Source organism: Phoca vitulina, unplaced genomic scaffold (genome assembly GCF_004348235.1).
Source record: "Phoca vitulina isolate PV1807 unplaced genomic scaffold, GSC_HSeal_1.0 scaffold18, whole genome shotgun sequence".
NCBI lineage: Eukaryota > Metazoa > Chordata > Mammalia > Carnivora > Phocidae > Phoca > Phoca vitulina.
The window spans coordinates 11543626-11561149 of record NW_022589721.1 but is presented as its reverse complement, the minus strand read 5'-3'; the positions used below and the strand labels follow the sequence as shown (position 1 = coordinate 11561149).

The window sequence follows — 17524 nt, the reverse complement described above, 5'->3', positions numbered from 1 at the left end:
CAGGCATTAAATGTCACTTAGCATGGAACAAATTTGAATCAAAATGAGTAGATACAAAAAATAAAAATCAGATTGATGAATGAGGGCAGTGGACAGGCAAAGGGTAAAATCTTAGTTGCAGGAATCAGAAAAGAGAATATGACATGTAATCAAAGATGAGGAATGATCTGAGAGACATAAATTTACTACTGATTCAATGTTCACTGCTTAGTTGTGAATGTGGAAAAGATACTTGAATGGTTGGTATACTGGCTACATGTTTATTTTTTCCTTTAAGATTTTTATTCAAATTTGATAAATCTAACAAGCTGTATAGTAGATTGTTTTTTATCAAGGAATCTAGCAAAAATTTAAATAAAATTGAAATACAGCATACATTAAGGAAATCCTGACTATAATATTCAGACAGTTCCATATGACTATATTGCATTCTGCAATATCGGAGAAAAAAAGGAAGAACAGACTAAATTAGTTTTTTTTTTTTTCCTCACTGAAGTTAGGTGAGGCTATCCTGGATTTGAAAGTCAATTTGAGGATAAATATTCATGTTCTACTATTGGTTCCAGTGTAGAAGCTGTAGCACATTTTTTTAAAATTATTTTATGTGAATCACCATACATTACATCATTAGTTTTTGATGTAGTGTTCCATGATTCATTGTTTGCGTATAACACCCTGTGCTCCATTTAGTACGTGCCCTCTTTAATACCCATCACCAGGCTAACCCATCCTCCCACCCCCCTCCCCTCTAGAACCCTCAGTTTGTTTCTCAGAGTCCATAGTCTGTCATGGTTCGTCTCCCCCTCTGATTCCCCCCCCTTCATTCTTCCCCTCCTACTATCTTCTTTTTTCTTTTTTTTTTTTATATGCCTAGCACAGACAGAATGAGTTAATTATTGCTAGTTCTTCCTTTTAGGTTTAGAGAAGATTTATAATTCATTGTCTCCACACTCAAGTCTGCAAAAATGTAACTGTATTTCTCTGTTAGTATTACTCACTTAGCTTTTGAACCCCATTTTCTGCCCCACAGCAATATCAAATTAAACTTGCCTATTAAAAGTAACTTGGTTACTTCCAGATTCCTGCTTTTCCTTGCCTTTGGTGGAATCTGTGTTCAGCAGAAGCTTATGTAACATCATAGTTACTGGGCAATGCCATGTGATTTCACATGTTCTTCCTTGATCATTTCTATGGCCAGTGTGGTGGGGACACTTTCTGCCTAGCGTTGCCTCTGTTCCCACTGCACCCACTGCTGTTGTAACTTATACTTACCAGCAAGGTCAGTTCACGGTGCTTTGTCCCAAGGAGGTTGGCCATTTCTGCCTGCATCTCTCTCGCCTAAGCTTCTGCTTTGACATACAGTAATGACACAGGCCTCTTGAGGTGTGAATCAACCCCCAACCTATCTCCAGCTCTGGCAAGCTTAAGTCCTTAGCAAAATGGTATATACCCTTCCCCACCATCCACACACCCAGGGGCACATGATAGCCAGCATTCTCTGCTATTGTCTGACTCCTCCACTGGGGCATGTGGGAACCCTTGGAGACCCTTCACACGATATGGAACCCAGGGGAAATTTCAGGATGAAGGAGGAAGAGATACTATGTCAGACTCTTTCATGACCTGTCTTATCAAAATTTCTCCTCTGTTTTGTCCATATCAACATGGTCTATGGCCCACTGAGGGTCTTCATACTTCCAGGGTTCCAGGCAAAGGGGAGGCCTGATTCCTCTTCCCTATCAATTCCTAAACCCATCAGGTCAGGTCCTATATTCCAAGACCTCATATTAAAAAATTAAATACTGAATGAGAGCCAAGGATAAGACTATATCGAGGCTCCATTAGTTCAGTTCGCTTTCTCCCTTCTCACATTCTCTCTATCCACTCGCCACTTTTTCAGTCATATATATATGAGTCAATATATATTGGCAGCAGGAAAACTGATCCTATGTCCTATCTTGTGTTCTTCTCTGATTGTTAATAACCTCATCATCCAGAAATTCAGATTCTGTATCATGAGCTGATTGGAGTTAAACCAAGCCAAACCAAGCCCTTTGTGAAAATTCAAAGCAAATTTTTCTTTCTCTCAAGTGTCTAGTTATTGCAAATCAAAAATTGTTTGCCTTCAGTCTGTTGTGCCTGATGTGAGATGAAAATCCATTCAACTCAACAGATATCTTTGTTCTGGTCTATAACCTATTCCTCCTGAAGCAATGAACACCTGTGATTAAATGGGTTGGGAATGTTAGACTAAAGCAGGAACAACAGTGACTACAGAGATCAAAGCTACTGGTTAATATTTCAGAAATTTCATCCAGACACAGACATGCTGACTATTGAAAATAACCAAAAAGAAACTGCTTTTTTTAAATGGGGCTTTTGCTTGTTCCTAAATGTAAATTAAATAAGAGTATGCTGTTTTTACTGGTATTTCCACAGCTTTATTTTGAGCTTGGTATCAATAATTTATACATATAAATATAGCAGAATTTCTTCTCTCAAAGAGCACACATACAATAATAAAAATTACAATGTCAAGAAAGAACTTTCTTCTTGTTTCTATTTTCTGGACTCAATACAGCTGAAAAAATATTGTCCATATTTTTATACCCTTGGAAGAACTGCTAGGGGAGGAAATTTCAAACTCTCCTGCTGCTGATTGGGTAGCTCACATGGTAAAAATCAGACACATATTTATTGGGGGATGGAGTTTGGTACATAATATATGCTTTCATAGTTGATTCACAGAAAAAAGAAAAGAATCAAAGCTTTCTCTGGATTCTTATTTCCATTAGGTAAGCATGCCTAACTTCTAGAGACAGTCTGGAAGAGTCCATATAGAAGCTTGGAGATACAGGAAGGAATGAAGAACAATAGAAATGTTAACTATATGCATAAACATAAATTAATACTAATAATGCAATAATATTGTTTTCTGGATATTAAAATGGACATAGAATTGAGATACATGACAAATATTAATAAAGCAAGGATGCATATTATGACTTCTTGGATAATCAATAAAGTCACAGTAAAATATATGTAAGTGTCATGCTAACAGAAAAGAAAAATGTTATAACAAAGTTAATCTGTAAAAAAGAAGGCAAGAAAAATAATTGGTACAAATAAAGAGCAGTAGTAAAATGGAGAGTTAAACTCAATAGTATCCCCATTGACAATTACCATGAATAGATTACTTCAATTAAATGTACAAGTTGCCAAACTGGATTAAGAATAAACAACTATATGCTCTTAGAAAATCATGATTGGTGACTATAGGTAAAAAGTTTAAGGAAAAAAAAAAAGGAAAAAGCCCACACAAACACTAACCATAGAAAACTGCTATTTGCTGCATTGACATTAGACAAAGGAGACTGGCTTTAGGGACATGACATGATAAATAAAGAATGGATTTACCAAGAAGCTATAACAATTCTAAATGCAATATAATATATATGTACAATATTATATGTATATATATATACATATATATATACATATAATATGTATATATATAATATGTATATATAAACATTTGCTTTTATATATAATTTATATTTATAATATCATCGAATTTATAATATGCACCACATATAAATGATGTAAGTCACATAAAGCAAAAATTCAAAGAACTGAAAGAGAAAGAAAACCATCCATAATCATTGGGGAGATTTTAATACATATATAGTACATATTATTTTGGGATATTTGCTAAAAATTGAACATATTGGGCCCTAAGAAAGTTTCAAGAAACTTCTGATGAGTTAAGTCATGACATATGATCTCTGAACATAATATAAATTTGAAATTATTTAGCATAAATTCTTTTTTCACAGTAGAATTAATCTAGAATGAGCTTGAAAACAAGATTAAAATCACTAAACATTTTTTGTTTATTTTTTACTGAGGTCTTTGTGTCAATTCAATTTTTTTTGAATATACTTTTTATTTTAGAATGTTTTTAGATTTATAGAATTATACTGAGGATAGTACCAGAGTTCCTATAGACCCCGTATGCAGTTTCTTCTATTATTAACATCTTACATTAGTACAGTACATCGGTCACAATTAATGAACTGATATTGATATAGTATTAGAAACCAAAGTCCATACTTTATTCAAGTGTTCCAGCTTTTTCTTAATGTCCTTTTCTTTTCCAGGATTACATTCAGAATACTACATTACATTTTAGTATTTGTGTCTCCTTAGGCTCCCCTTGGTTGTGACAGCTTTTCAGACTTTCCTTGTTTTGGATGACCTTGACAATGTTGAGGAATACTGGTCAGGTAATGTGTAGACTGTATCTTTACTGGCAGTTGTCTGAAATATTTCATGTGATTAGACTGAGGTTATAGGTTTGGGGAGGAAGACTGGAGAGGTGAATTGTCATTCTCATCACTTCATATCAATATGCCTTACTATGTTGATGTTAGCCTTGATCACCTGGGTTGAGGTAGTGTTCATCAGGTTTCTGCACTGTAAAGTTATTCTTTTTTTTTTTTAATTTTTTATTGTTATGTTAATCCCCATACATTACATCATTGGTTTTAGATATAGTGTTCCATGATTCATTGTTTGTGCATAACACCCAGTGCTCCATGCAGAACGTGCCCTCCTCAATACCCATCACCAGGCTAACCCATCCTCCCAACCCCCTCCCCTCTAGAACCCTCAGTTTGTTTTTCAGAGTCCATTGTCTCTCATGGTTCTTCTCCCCCTCCGATTTCCCCCCCTTCATTCTGTAAAGTTATTCTTTTTCCTCTCACCTTCCCACACTGTGCTATGTAGGAGAAAATCACTATGTGCCACCCAAACTTAAGGAATGAAGAGCTATACTGTATTTTATTAAGGGTAGAGTAATTACATCAGTGATTTGAAATTCTTCTGAATGGGAAATATCTCTCTTCTCTCCATTTATTAAATTACTCAATAATTTGTTTACATCAGTATGGACTCATGAGTATGTATTTTATACTTTAGGTTAAAATCCAATACTGCTTGATTTATATTATTGCTCAAATTGTTCCAGTTTTGGACCATGGAAGCTCTTTCCGTTGATTCCTTTGTCACTTAGACGTACTCCATCATTATTTGTTTCATGTTTGTTCATCTTTAGCACCTTTTTACTTTCTGTCACCACAAAATGCTACAGGATCATCTTGTATATTTCCTACCCCAGTCCTCAAAGTCATCCATTTCTCCAAGGAGCCCTGGCTTTGGGGCATAAGTAATATCAGAAACCAGTATCTGGGCACTTGGTATGCCTGGTGGGACTAGGATATTGTTACTTTTAGGTCCTCCCAGCTGAAAGAACAAGGAGATACCAGTTTGTTTGCTGGCCCGTGTATATATTCGTGTATCTAAATATTTCAATTTGAAACTGTGTCAAGCTAAACAAGACTTCCTACTGATGTATCGAACTCTAAATCATTATCACAAGAATGATTCTGAGACCTTCCCCTTGGTTTTCTCTAACCCCCTACTGCAGCAGTGAAAAACCCATCTTCTACCATCTACTGTTTACTTAATTGTTCAATTTAAGTATAGACTAACAATGTTTTCAGAATTGTTAAACAGCACCCCATAGGATAGAAAAGCTTTATCAACTATAGTAAAATGTTTACATACTCTTCCTTTTGCTTTATTCTTATAAACTCCACTTATTTCCAAAGTTACTGAGGTCAGCACCTTATCCCCCCACCCTCTTCAGTGAGGTTGTTTCATACATTTGTCATACATTTAGATTCTTTTCTCTTATTCTGAATTCCATCTTGGGATTTTGAATTTTTTAAACTTTATATACATTAAAATTCACTCGTGCTATAAAGTTCTAGGTTTTGGTAATGTTTGATTTATTGTATTTACCATTACAGTATGCTACAGAATGATTTCACTGCCCTAAAATATCTGCTGTACTTCACCTCTCACCCCTGAACCCCTAGGAACCACTGATCTTTTCACTGTCTCTATATTTTTGCCTTTTAAGAAAGTCATATTATTAGAATTGTATAGCATGTAGCTTTTTCAGGCTGGTTTCTTTTACTTATCAGTGTGATTTAAGATTCATCAGTGTGTTTCTGTGGCTTCATAGCTGTGTGAGCACTTGCCTTATAACAAAGGCAGCAATGCTGAGCAGGGCTGATAGAAAGGCCTTGCCAGTGAATGGTACTGGGTCAATGAATTATACAGATTATAGTTCTGAAATGTGAAAGGCCAAACAAACTTCTGAAGATACAGAAAAATATTCTCACAACCTTGAATTAGAAAAAACTCATAAAAAATTAACCATAAGGGGGAAAAGTTGATGAACTAAATTAAATTGTAAAGTTTCTGTCAATCAAAACACGGCATTCAGAGAGTGAAAAAACAAGCTACAGAGCAAACAGTGAATTTACAACTCATATATGTGATAGAATTTATATCCAAAATGAAAAAGGACTCTATGGATTAAAAAGGAAAAGAAAGACTTCCAATATAATGATTGACAAAATAGTTGAACAGGCACTTCAATAAAAGAAGACATCCAATTAGTTAATAAACATAGAAAAAGATGCTCAACCTCATTACTAGTAGGGAAAATACTGATTAAAAGAGAGATTAATGAGATACTGTCACACTCACCACTGAGTCACTGCCTAATTAAAAGAATGATGGTACCAAGTATTGGTAGACACGTGAAATATCCGGAACTCTCATACACTGCTGGAGGGAATGTAAATTGTTACAACTTTGAAATCCAGTTTGGCTTATCTTCTGAGGTTGATCATGTAGTCTGTGACCCAGTAATTTCAATCTTCGGTATAAACTCAACAAGAAGTTTGCATATGCATACCAAGAGTCTTATATGAGAATATACATAGCTGAAATATTCTTAATAGCCAAAACTAGAAGAAAACCCAAATATTAGGAGTAGAATAGATTAAAAAACTGAACGGTATGTTAATAAAATGGAATAATATGCAAGAATGAAAATGAATTAACTGTAGCTACGAAGAGCAACATTTCATAAATATAATGTTGAAGAAGCCAGATATAAAATAAAACACACCTTAAACAAGATATATATCTACATTAGAACCAAGGATGTGCTCCCACAGATAAAAGCCATGTGAGGACCCAGTGAGAACATGGCCATTTATAAGCCAGGGAGAGAGACCTTAGAAGAAACTCCTTCACCTTGGACTCCTGGCCTGCCAAACTATGAGAAAATAAATTTATGTTATTTAAGCCACCCAGTCCTAGCATTTTGTTTTGGAAGCCCAAGCAAATCCAATACAGATTATATGTTTTATATAGACAAATATACAATGTTAAAAATCGACCAAACTACTCTATAGCTTTGGAAGTCAAGATAGTTGTTAGTTCTCAGGAAAAGAGAGAATAGTGACTTGGAAGAGGCCCAAGAAAGGTTCCTGGACAATATAGATATTCCATTTGCAATAATTCATTTAGCTCTTTGCATATTTTGTGCATTTTTGGAATACATGTTATATGTTAATAGAAATATGTATATTATCTACATCTATGTATCATCTATCTATCTATCTATCTATCTATCTATCTATCTATCTATCTATCATCTATCTGTCTCATAGAAACAGCAATATCGTAGGAGTTTAAGAGCACTCATTCTGTACTTAGGATCTATTTCAAGATTTAATACAGATTTATCTTGGAAAAATAAACCAGATCAGTAAGCTCAGGATATTATGAAAAGAGAAGCATAACTGTGTATCTGATCTTCCAGGTATTCACATACATTTAAAAGCTACATTACACAGCTATTAGACCACACCAATAGGTGTTTTGATCAATAATATATATTTGCCAATTCTAGTGTTTAAAATATTTCATAAATCATGTGCAAGTATTACTAACTAGTGGGAATGGGTGTGTAATAAAATAAATAGTACTAAAAAACTAATCCATTATTAATAATTAATTTACATCCCAACTTTATGGCAAAATTGAAATAAATGTCAGGTAGATTTTCTTAAACAAATTAGAGCTTAACATATTAAAATATTTCCTAAAATCTGACATGGATATTAACATAATCAGGTGGCAAGGGATTTTCTAGTCATGAATATAATGTAAGATATTGAAGAAAAATGTTTGATATAGTCAGAAACATAAACTAAATTCCAAACAGCAACCTGAGTAATAGCTTTTTATATGCATGAATGAGAGATGATAATGTCCTTAATATTTAAAGAGTTTATACAAGAAACAGTATAGAGTAGAATTTCAGAGCTCTGATTTAAGAGTAGACAAGTTTGAACTGCAGCTTAACTACACGTTAGCCATTTTACCATGGAAAAGTTACTTGATCTCTTTAAATATTAATACCTCATGTATATATAATGTAGGTATAATAAGTATCAACTTCTTAGCTTTGTAAGAAAGATCAAATAAAGTAATGCAGCGCTTGGCACATTGTAAACATTCAGCTATTATTGATACTATCTCAATTTCTATTATTATGTTATAAATCAATATGTATTTCCACCATAGTAGTAAAGACATAAATATAATATTCCATTTTTCTTGTCAAAGTGGTTTAGGTACAGAAAGAAAAAAAAATACTATGTTGTATTGATGATATAGTACAAATTGCTCCAAGTTTCTAATACTTAATTTAGTCAAGAACCTGAAGAACGTTATGTTCTTTTTTCAAGGGATGTGACTTCTATTGCATTTTTAAATCTAATCTGGTTCCTTCTTAGACAGCCTCTTATTTGGTTTGACTGTCCTATTTGCCTCTGTGTCCATCATTTCCTTTGTTGTTTTAAAATATTCATCCTGCTTCTTTTTTCTTTTTATCTTGAGATCTTTTCTAGTCTGGTTTTAGGTTGCTAATTCAATGTCTGTATTTCAAATTTTCTCATTATTGCTTTTAATGTAAGTTATAATTTTTCTTTTTAATACTTTTCTCATCCCTTTTCATCTTATTTTCATTGCTACCATTTATGTTACCCGATTCACTTGTTTTATCAACTCACATTTATCTGATATTCCCCCCTCCCTGCCTTCCTACGTTTTTTCTTTCTCCTTTTTTTTCTATAATGCAGATACAATCTAGATTATTCTTTGGCTTTCTGTTGTAAATATTTATCCAACACTTGTCTTGCTGTGTAGTTTTAGAATAGTTTCTGTCTTCAAGTCACAGAATATCTTTTGAATCCAAATGTTGGATTTTTCTGTTTATTGATTATTGAATTAACAGGAGTCTCTCAAGTTCTGGTATTTGTGCCTAAGATCGTGTCAGTAGATTACTTTCCCCTGCATTCCATTGCTGTCTACTTGAACAAAGTACCAACCTCTCAGATCTCAAACCACGTAATACACTGAAGCATACCACTGCACAAATTTTTAAGTGCCTGATATATTATTAAGGTAGTTTAACTCTGTTAATGTGATAAATCTGATTTTGCCTAGCCAATTCACTAATTTTGAAAAATATGATATATTTTGACTGTATAGACTATATAAAAAGTATTTACATATACTGTTCCTGGAGCTCTTAGGACTAATCTTCATGAACAATTCCTTTTGTCTTTACACTTACAGTTCCCAAACTGTTTTCCAAAGTTTCTTAAGTCAGCCCTTCATAGAACCTATTTCACTGAAGTTGTGTCATACAATTTAAAAGTTATATTCAGTGGTCATATTTTGGGTTAGTGCATGTATGCACGCATGTGTATTTATTTTTTATACATCAGTATTCACTTTTGTGATGCGTAGTCCTTTGGGTTTTGATAAACGTATACAGTCATGGATCCACCACCTCAGCACCATATAGAACAGTGCCATCAGTCTAAAAGTTTTCATGTTCGTCCTCCTCATAGTCAACTTCCCTACCCTATCAATCCCTGGCAACCACTGATCTGCTTTCCATTCTGTAGTTGGTTTTTTGTTTTGTTTTGTTTTGTTTTTGTAGAATGTCAAGTAAAAAAAGGGATCATGCAATGTGTAACCTTTTGAGTCCAGATTCTTTCACCTAGTAAAATGCGTTTAAGATATATCCATGTTGAATGAATCAATAGCTCATTCCTTTTTATCGATGAATGATATTGCATCCTGTGCATGTACTGCAATTAGTTTATTTATTCCTCTTTTGAAAGACATCTTGGTTGCTTCTAGTTGTTAGTGCTTATGAATAAAGCTACTGTAAACTTTCATGTACATGTTTTTGTGTGAACATAAATTTTTAATTCATTTGGATGAATACCTAGGTTTAGGATTGCTGTATTGCATCGGTCTATGCACAACTTAAAAACAACAAAACCTTGCCAACTTGTTTTCGAAAGTGGCTATTCAATTTTGCATTCCATTGCTACTGAATGGGAGTTCCTTTTGTTCGACATCCTTGTCTGCATTAGGTATTGTTGGTTTTTTGGATTTTAGTCTTTCTAATAGGTATATAGCTGTACCTCATTATGATTTTAATTTTTATTTTGTTATTACAATCTGTTGATTGTCTTTTCATGTGTTTGTTTGTCATCATATATCTTCTTTGGCAAAGTATCTTTCAGATCTTTTGCCTTTTATTTTTTTTAAGATTTATTTATTTATTTTAGAGAGAGAGAGTGCACAGGAGTGGGAGGGGCAGAGGGAGAGGGAGAAAGAATCTGAAGCAGACTCTGCACGGAGCCTGGAGCCTGACGTGGGGCTCGATCTCACAACCCTGAGATCATGACCTGAGCTGGAACCAAGAGTTGGATGCTTACCTGACTGTGCCACCCAGGTGCCCCTTTTGCCTTTTTTATTAGGGTATTCATTTTTCTAGATTTTTTCATTTGACCTTCTAATATCCTAATATCCCCAAAGTGGTGAGAAAGATCCATGTAGATATGTCTGGATCATGTTACTCCCATTCTTAAAACCCCACTCACAATGTTCCCATTGCACTAAGTATAAAATACAAAATTATGAACATTCTTGCATTCTTCTTCAATATCTCATGGGCTGTTTCTCCTACCTCACAATACTCTTACCACACTTGCTTTGAATTCTTCAAATATTCAGTCTTTCCCAATTCAAAGAGTTAGAACATATTTATCCCTGAGAAACACCCACTCTTCATATTTTATATTTCAGTTTAAATATCACTGCTTCTGAGAAAGTTTCCATAATCACACAAAATAAAAAGATCCCTATATATATATATATATATATATATATATATATATATACACACACACATATATACTTTCATTGATTATACTATCTTTATTTACTTATTTTTAAAGTTTATAATATTTGTCCTATCAACTAAGCTTCAGGAGGTAAGCTCTAGGAAGTCAGGGACTTATCATTGTGGATCCTTTAAAAAGCCAGGCAAACAATCCTTATTCAGTGAATACTTCTTACACAAGTGAATTAACTTAATGGAATGGTAACAAGACGATGATACAAATGTTGAAAAGTATTCATGTTGATAGGGATTCAAATTTGATCTTAATAATGTATAAATATGCATATCTCTCCCATAAGAGTTTGAGTCTTCTTGAAGTCCAAAATATTCTTCTTTAGTAGGCAAAAGGCATTAATGCAATCAAGGTGATCTGTAATGTGTGCCTTCTGCTTCAAGAAAACTCCAGTAAGAATGATTGATCTTAGTGGTTCTGACCTGATTAACTGTTGTAACAGTCAAAATAATTCTTCTCATAAGTTGGAACGTTGTAGGAAAGTCTCATATCTTTTTTAATTGAGATATAATTGACATATGGCATTATATTAGTTTAAGGAGTACAAATAATGACTTGATATTTGTATACGCTGCAAATGATCACCACATTAAGTCTAGTTTCCCCTGTCACCATATAAAGTTACATAATATGCAATATAATATTATTGACTATATCCACTAAGCTGTACATTACATCCCTATGATTTATTTATTTTATGACTGGAAGTTTATACCTGGTGACTCCCTTCTCCCGTTTTGACCACACCCCCAACTCCATTCCTGTGGCAACTACTAATCTGTTACCTGCATCTTTGAGTTTTGTTTTGTTGGTTCTTTTTGTTGTTGTTGTTTCACATATAAATGAAATCATACAGTATTTTTTCTTTTTCTATCCAACTTATTTCATTTAGCATAACATCCTCAAGGTCCATCCATGTTGTTGCAAATGCCAAGATTTCATTCTTTTTTTATGGATGAATAAATATTCCATTGTGTGTATATATTACATCTTCTTTATTCATTCATCCATAAATGGACACTTAGAGGCTTTCATATCTTGGCTATTGCAAACAATGCTGCAATAAACATAGGGGTGCATATATCTTTTTGAAATAGTGTTTTCATTTCCTTTGGATAAATACCCAGAAGTGGACCTGCTGGATCATATGGCAGTTCTATTTTTAATTTGGGGGGGGGGACCTCCATACTGTTTTACATAGTGGCTGCACCAATTTACATTTCCACCAACAATGCACAAAAATTCCCTTTCTCCATGTCCTTGTCAACAACACTTGTTTTGTTTGTTTGTTTGCTTGTTTTGTTTTATTTTTTGTCTTTTTGATACTAGCCATTCTGGCAGGTGTGAAATGGTATCTCATTGTGGTTTTTATTTGCATTTCTCTGATGATTAGTGATTTTGAGCATCTTTTCATGTGTCAACAGACATCTGTATGTCTTCTTGGGAAAAATGTCTATTCAGATCCTTATCTTTGCCTGTTTGGATTTTTGTTGCTGTTGTTACTGAGTTATATAAGTTATATAAGTTATATGAGTTCTTCATATATTTTGATATTAATCCAAATTATTCCAAATTAATATATTAATATATGATTTGCAATTATTGTCTCCCATTCAGTAGGTTACTTTTTAATTTTGTTGATGGTTTCTCATTATATTGGTTTTTAAGGACTGATTTTAATCAGCTGCAATCTCAAGTTCCATTGTGCATGTGCTCCCATTCCAAGAAGTAAAAGCCTTAGCTGGTGTTGAGGTCTCAGCCTTGCTGTACTCATATTTAGAGTGATTCACAAATATGAACATCTAAACATCATTTTTTAGTATCATGGTCAAAATAAAAATAAATTTATCATGGTAAAAGTTCATGGTCAAAAATATACAGCTGTAAGATTACTTGTTTTCTATAGGTTTTGATAACCATGAAGAACTTTTGTATAATCAATAATTTATAGAAGTACTTAACTTCATCCTATCACTAACACCATATCTCAGCAAACCTCCAACCAGCAAACCTTCCACATATAAGTTGAATTTACTAACACTTAAATCTATTAAAATACCCTTTTTTGTAGGTGCTTTTTATAAAGAATAAAAACATGACTTTAATATATGGGGTAGAGCCCTGAAATAAATGTTTGAATTTGAATGGCAGGCTTGGCACTTGACTGTATAGACTAGTCTCAAAAAGCACAAAATTAGGGCGCCTGGGTGGCTCAGTTGGTTAAGCGACTGCCTTCGGCTCAGGTCATGATCCTGGAGTCCCTGGATCGAGTCCCGCATCGGGCTCCCTGCTCGGCAGGGAGTCTGCTTCTCCCTCTGACCCTCCCCCCCTCTCATGTGCTCTCTCTCATTCTCTCTCTCTCAAATAAGTAAATAAAATCTTTTAAAAAAAAAAAAAAGCACAAAATTAGTGACAATAATAAGTAAACATGATAGTGATGTGTGGTGCTTTAATTTATGTTTAACTACCCTGCAAATAAAAATTTTCAGCTTCATTTGACCATGTCAAAACTAAGTTCAAAAGTGGAATCATAATGTGTCAAAGAAATCATTCAAAATAAGAGAAAAAAAGAACAGAAATATTCTTTAGTCTTGCATAAATAATATATATTTAAACAGAAAAAAAAACTGTTTTACTGAACTTGCACTTTCCAAACCAAATACATAAACTCTATTCCTACTTCTCCCTATTACTAGTCAGTATGTCCTATGAAGATTATTTTCCAAATATTTTTCCAGTCACATCAACACTGCTTTCTTATTGGTCTCCTATGCTAGTGCAATACTCTCGTGCATTCCTTGACTACATTTTGGCATTATTTTACAAAATGTGTTCTATGATTGCTTGTCCTTGAAATGTATGGTTGACCAAAAAAAATTCGATAGTTAAAAATTGTGTAAGGTGCTGCCATACATTCTCCCTTTCCTGGAAATTTGTGATCCACTGTAGCACATTAAAATCTCTGAGATGTCCCTGCTGGGCCCCCAGATCTGCTGTCTTTATTTTGGTTTGCTCCAGAAACAACTGGTAAAGAAGAAACAGGTAAATATAAGGAGAAAGTTGCCATGGAGAAGTAAATAGCTACTGACTCTCTTAGTTCCTCCAGTTGGCCCATCTAGGTCACTGGTCTTGGCAGCCCATATGGACTGAATTTGCCAGGTCAGAGGAGTGAGAGCAGGAAACTCACTACATGTTATATCCGTAACCTTATCAGTACCCAGAGGCAACTTACGCCATCCTAAGAAACTGTTACAATACTGTTTCTCAGCAAGGCACATCTCAATGCTCTAATGGTTTGATTCTACACCTTGAACATCTTGCTGTGTCAGCACAAGACACATCTCCGTAGATCTACTTCCTCAAAATAGGGCTAAGAGTTTTCCATTTTTAATCTCATAGGTGATTTTATTACACATTGCCTATTAGAGCTCTAAAGTAAAGCAATTTAATTTTGTTTAATCCAGAGTTCCCAAACAGATCTGACTAGAGAACCATTTCTTTCCAGCTTTCAACTAGTGTCTGGAGTAAATACCATGTGGGGAATTACTGAGCTACAGTGATCTCTCCCTACCACATAAATTTTACTAAGAATAATGGATTCAAAGAGCTGAGACACCATTTGCGTGATTTCTGTGGGCTAAAATCACAAAATTGCAGCTGAATGTTTTTTTATGGTGCATATTTTAATAAGAACACAGCACAACAGATACTAATATAAAGCTAAATATATAAGGTAGAATGTGGCTTTTGGTAGCAGCTCCTATTTCTCTTCGTTAAGGAACTTGTAACAATATTTAACCAATGGGTCTAACTAAGAAAAGAGTTCCAATACAATTCCAGATCTTTCTATGAATGTTTCATTCAGTTTTGTGTTGGGATTTTTTTTTTTAACCAATCCATCTTTGCTGAAATTTTTAGCATTTTACTTGCATTTGTTCAGTTATTTCTAAAAGTACTAAGACCATCTACTCCCACACTGCCTACTTTTCTTTTCTTCCCTCATTGCTTCATGAACTGATTTCAGTAAGTTGGTATGTATTCTCCTATAACTCTGTACTTAGGTAATTACATCCCAAATATACCTATATGTACTTTGTATTTGTTTTAAATAAATGGATTACATACTATAAATGACTGGAATATTTCTTAGCAGCTTATCATTGAAATTCAATAGGTATAATTAAGCATGGTTTGCATGTCATAGCATTGTGGAATATTATGTAATGATAACACTTACGACTAGTGGGAATATAGAGAAAAGTATACTTATACATTGTAGAATAAAATGGGAATTGATACATTTTTTTGGAGAGAGATCTGATATCCATTAAAAAGATAAATGTGCAATGCTTTGATCATATATATATATACGCATTCTACAATATAATTTGTGAGGGTGACACAAAAACTATTAATTAAATGCATAGTAGTGATTATGTTTTTAAAAATTGTGGTGCAGTAGTGTTTTAACTTGATGTTACCTTTCTCTTGACTCTATCCTTAAGTTTACTTTTTTTTTTTTTTAAAGATTTTTTATTTATTCATGAGAGACAGAGAGAGAGAGAGAGAGGCAGAGGGAGAAGCAGGCTCCCAAGGAGCAGGGAGCCCGATGCGGGACTCGATCCCAGGACCCTGGGATCATGACCTGAGCCGAAGGCAGACGCTTAACCATCTGAGCCACCCAGGTGCCCCTCCTTAAGTTTACTTTTAAAAGAAACCTTTCTGACTTAACATGTTGCTAAAAAAACAAAAAACAAAAAAAAAAAACCCATGTATTTCTTCTCTAACTTTCCACTAAAATTGGTAGAAGGGCATCATGTCAAACCCAGAAATTGCACTACTGGGTATTTACCCCAAAGACACAGATGTAGTGAAAAGAAGGGCCATATGCACCCCAATGTTCATAGCAGCAATGTCCACAATAGCCAAACTGTGGAAAGAGCCAAGATGCTCTTCAACAGATGAATGGATAAAGAAGAGACAGTATATGTGTATATATATATACACACACACATATATACAATGGAATATTACTCAGCCATCAGAAAGGATGAATACCCAACTTTTACATCAACATGGATGGGACTGGAGGAGATTATGCTAAATGAAATAAGTCAAGCAGCAAAAGTCAATTATCATATGGTTTCACTTATTTGTGGATCATAAGGAATAGCATGGTGGACATTAGGAGAAGGAAGGGAAAAATAAAGGGGGGGGGAATCGGAGGGGGAGATGAACCATGAGAGACTATGGACTCTGAGAAACAAACTAAGGGTTTTAGAGGGGAGGGGGGTGGGGCGATGGGTTAGCCTGGTGATGGGTATCAAAGAGGGCACATACTACATGGGGCACTGGGTGTTATATGAAAAATGAATCATGGATCACTACATCAAAAACAAATGATGTATTATATGGTGACTAACGTAACATAATAAAAAAAAAAAAAAGGCAGTTGAATATGTAAGTTTAGAACTCAGAAATGAGCCCAGGGATGAATATTCAAAGTTAAGACATTTCTAGGGTCTTGGTAACATTCTGTTTTAGGGTTACAGTTACCTAGATGTGTTTTTTGTTTTTTTTTTTTGATTTGGGGGAGCTGCACAGTTATGGTTTATGTACTTTTCTCTATGTATGTTAACCTCAATAAAATATAAATTAATACAAAAATTGACCTGCTTCTAAAGTTTTAGTCCCCACAGTATACTGGGTTAAAAAACATAATAGACTGTGCATTGCCCGTCTCTTCTTTTTTATCTTCTAATTATAAACATGCTCCTAATTGGCAACCATTTTGGCAGGGGAGTGGGGAAATTTAGATCTAGATCAGGGTTTCTCAACTTCAGCATTATTACCTTTTTTTTTTTTTTTTTTTCTGAATAATTCTTTGTTGTGGGAGGTTATCCTGTGCACTATAGACTATTTAACAGCATCCCTGGCCTCCATCCACTGGATGCCAGTAGCATCCTCCCAGTTGGAGTAATGAAAAATATATACAGACATTGTCAAAAGTCCCCTGGAGAGGAACACTGCCCCTGGTTGAGAATAACTGGTTGAGGCAAACTAGATATGACAAAGAAGAAAGTTTGGGCAGAACCCAGAGTGATGAAATTAGATCATTATGAGGATTAAAACTCAGAAGGTAAACATGCTGAAAACTGGTCATTGAAGGGAATTAGATCCAATTTCAGAAAGCTTAACAAAATTCCAGGAGCAGAATTTATATTCAGGGTTTATAATAGCATCAGTGTCCTCAGTCACAAAACCAATATTTGAAATTCCAAGAGAAGACTAAATTGCCATGTAGCATTCCTTTG

The 17524-nt window shown here is 34.3% G+C and overlaps 1 long non-coding RNA gene across 1 annotated transcript in view; it reads left to right on the top strand.

Annotated features, from left to right (window-relative positions):
• Positions 1-4442, top strand: part of LOC116639521 — a 41921-nt gene extending 37479 nt beyond the window's left edge. The window contains exon 4 of the long non-coding RNA XR_004300861.1: positions 4210-4442. This is a non-coding gene — a long non-coding RNA (uncharacterized LOC116639521). The remainder of the gene's footprint in view (positions 1-4209) is intronic.
• The last annotated feature ends 13082 nt before the right edge of the window (positions 4443-17524 follow it).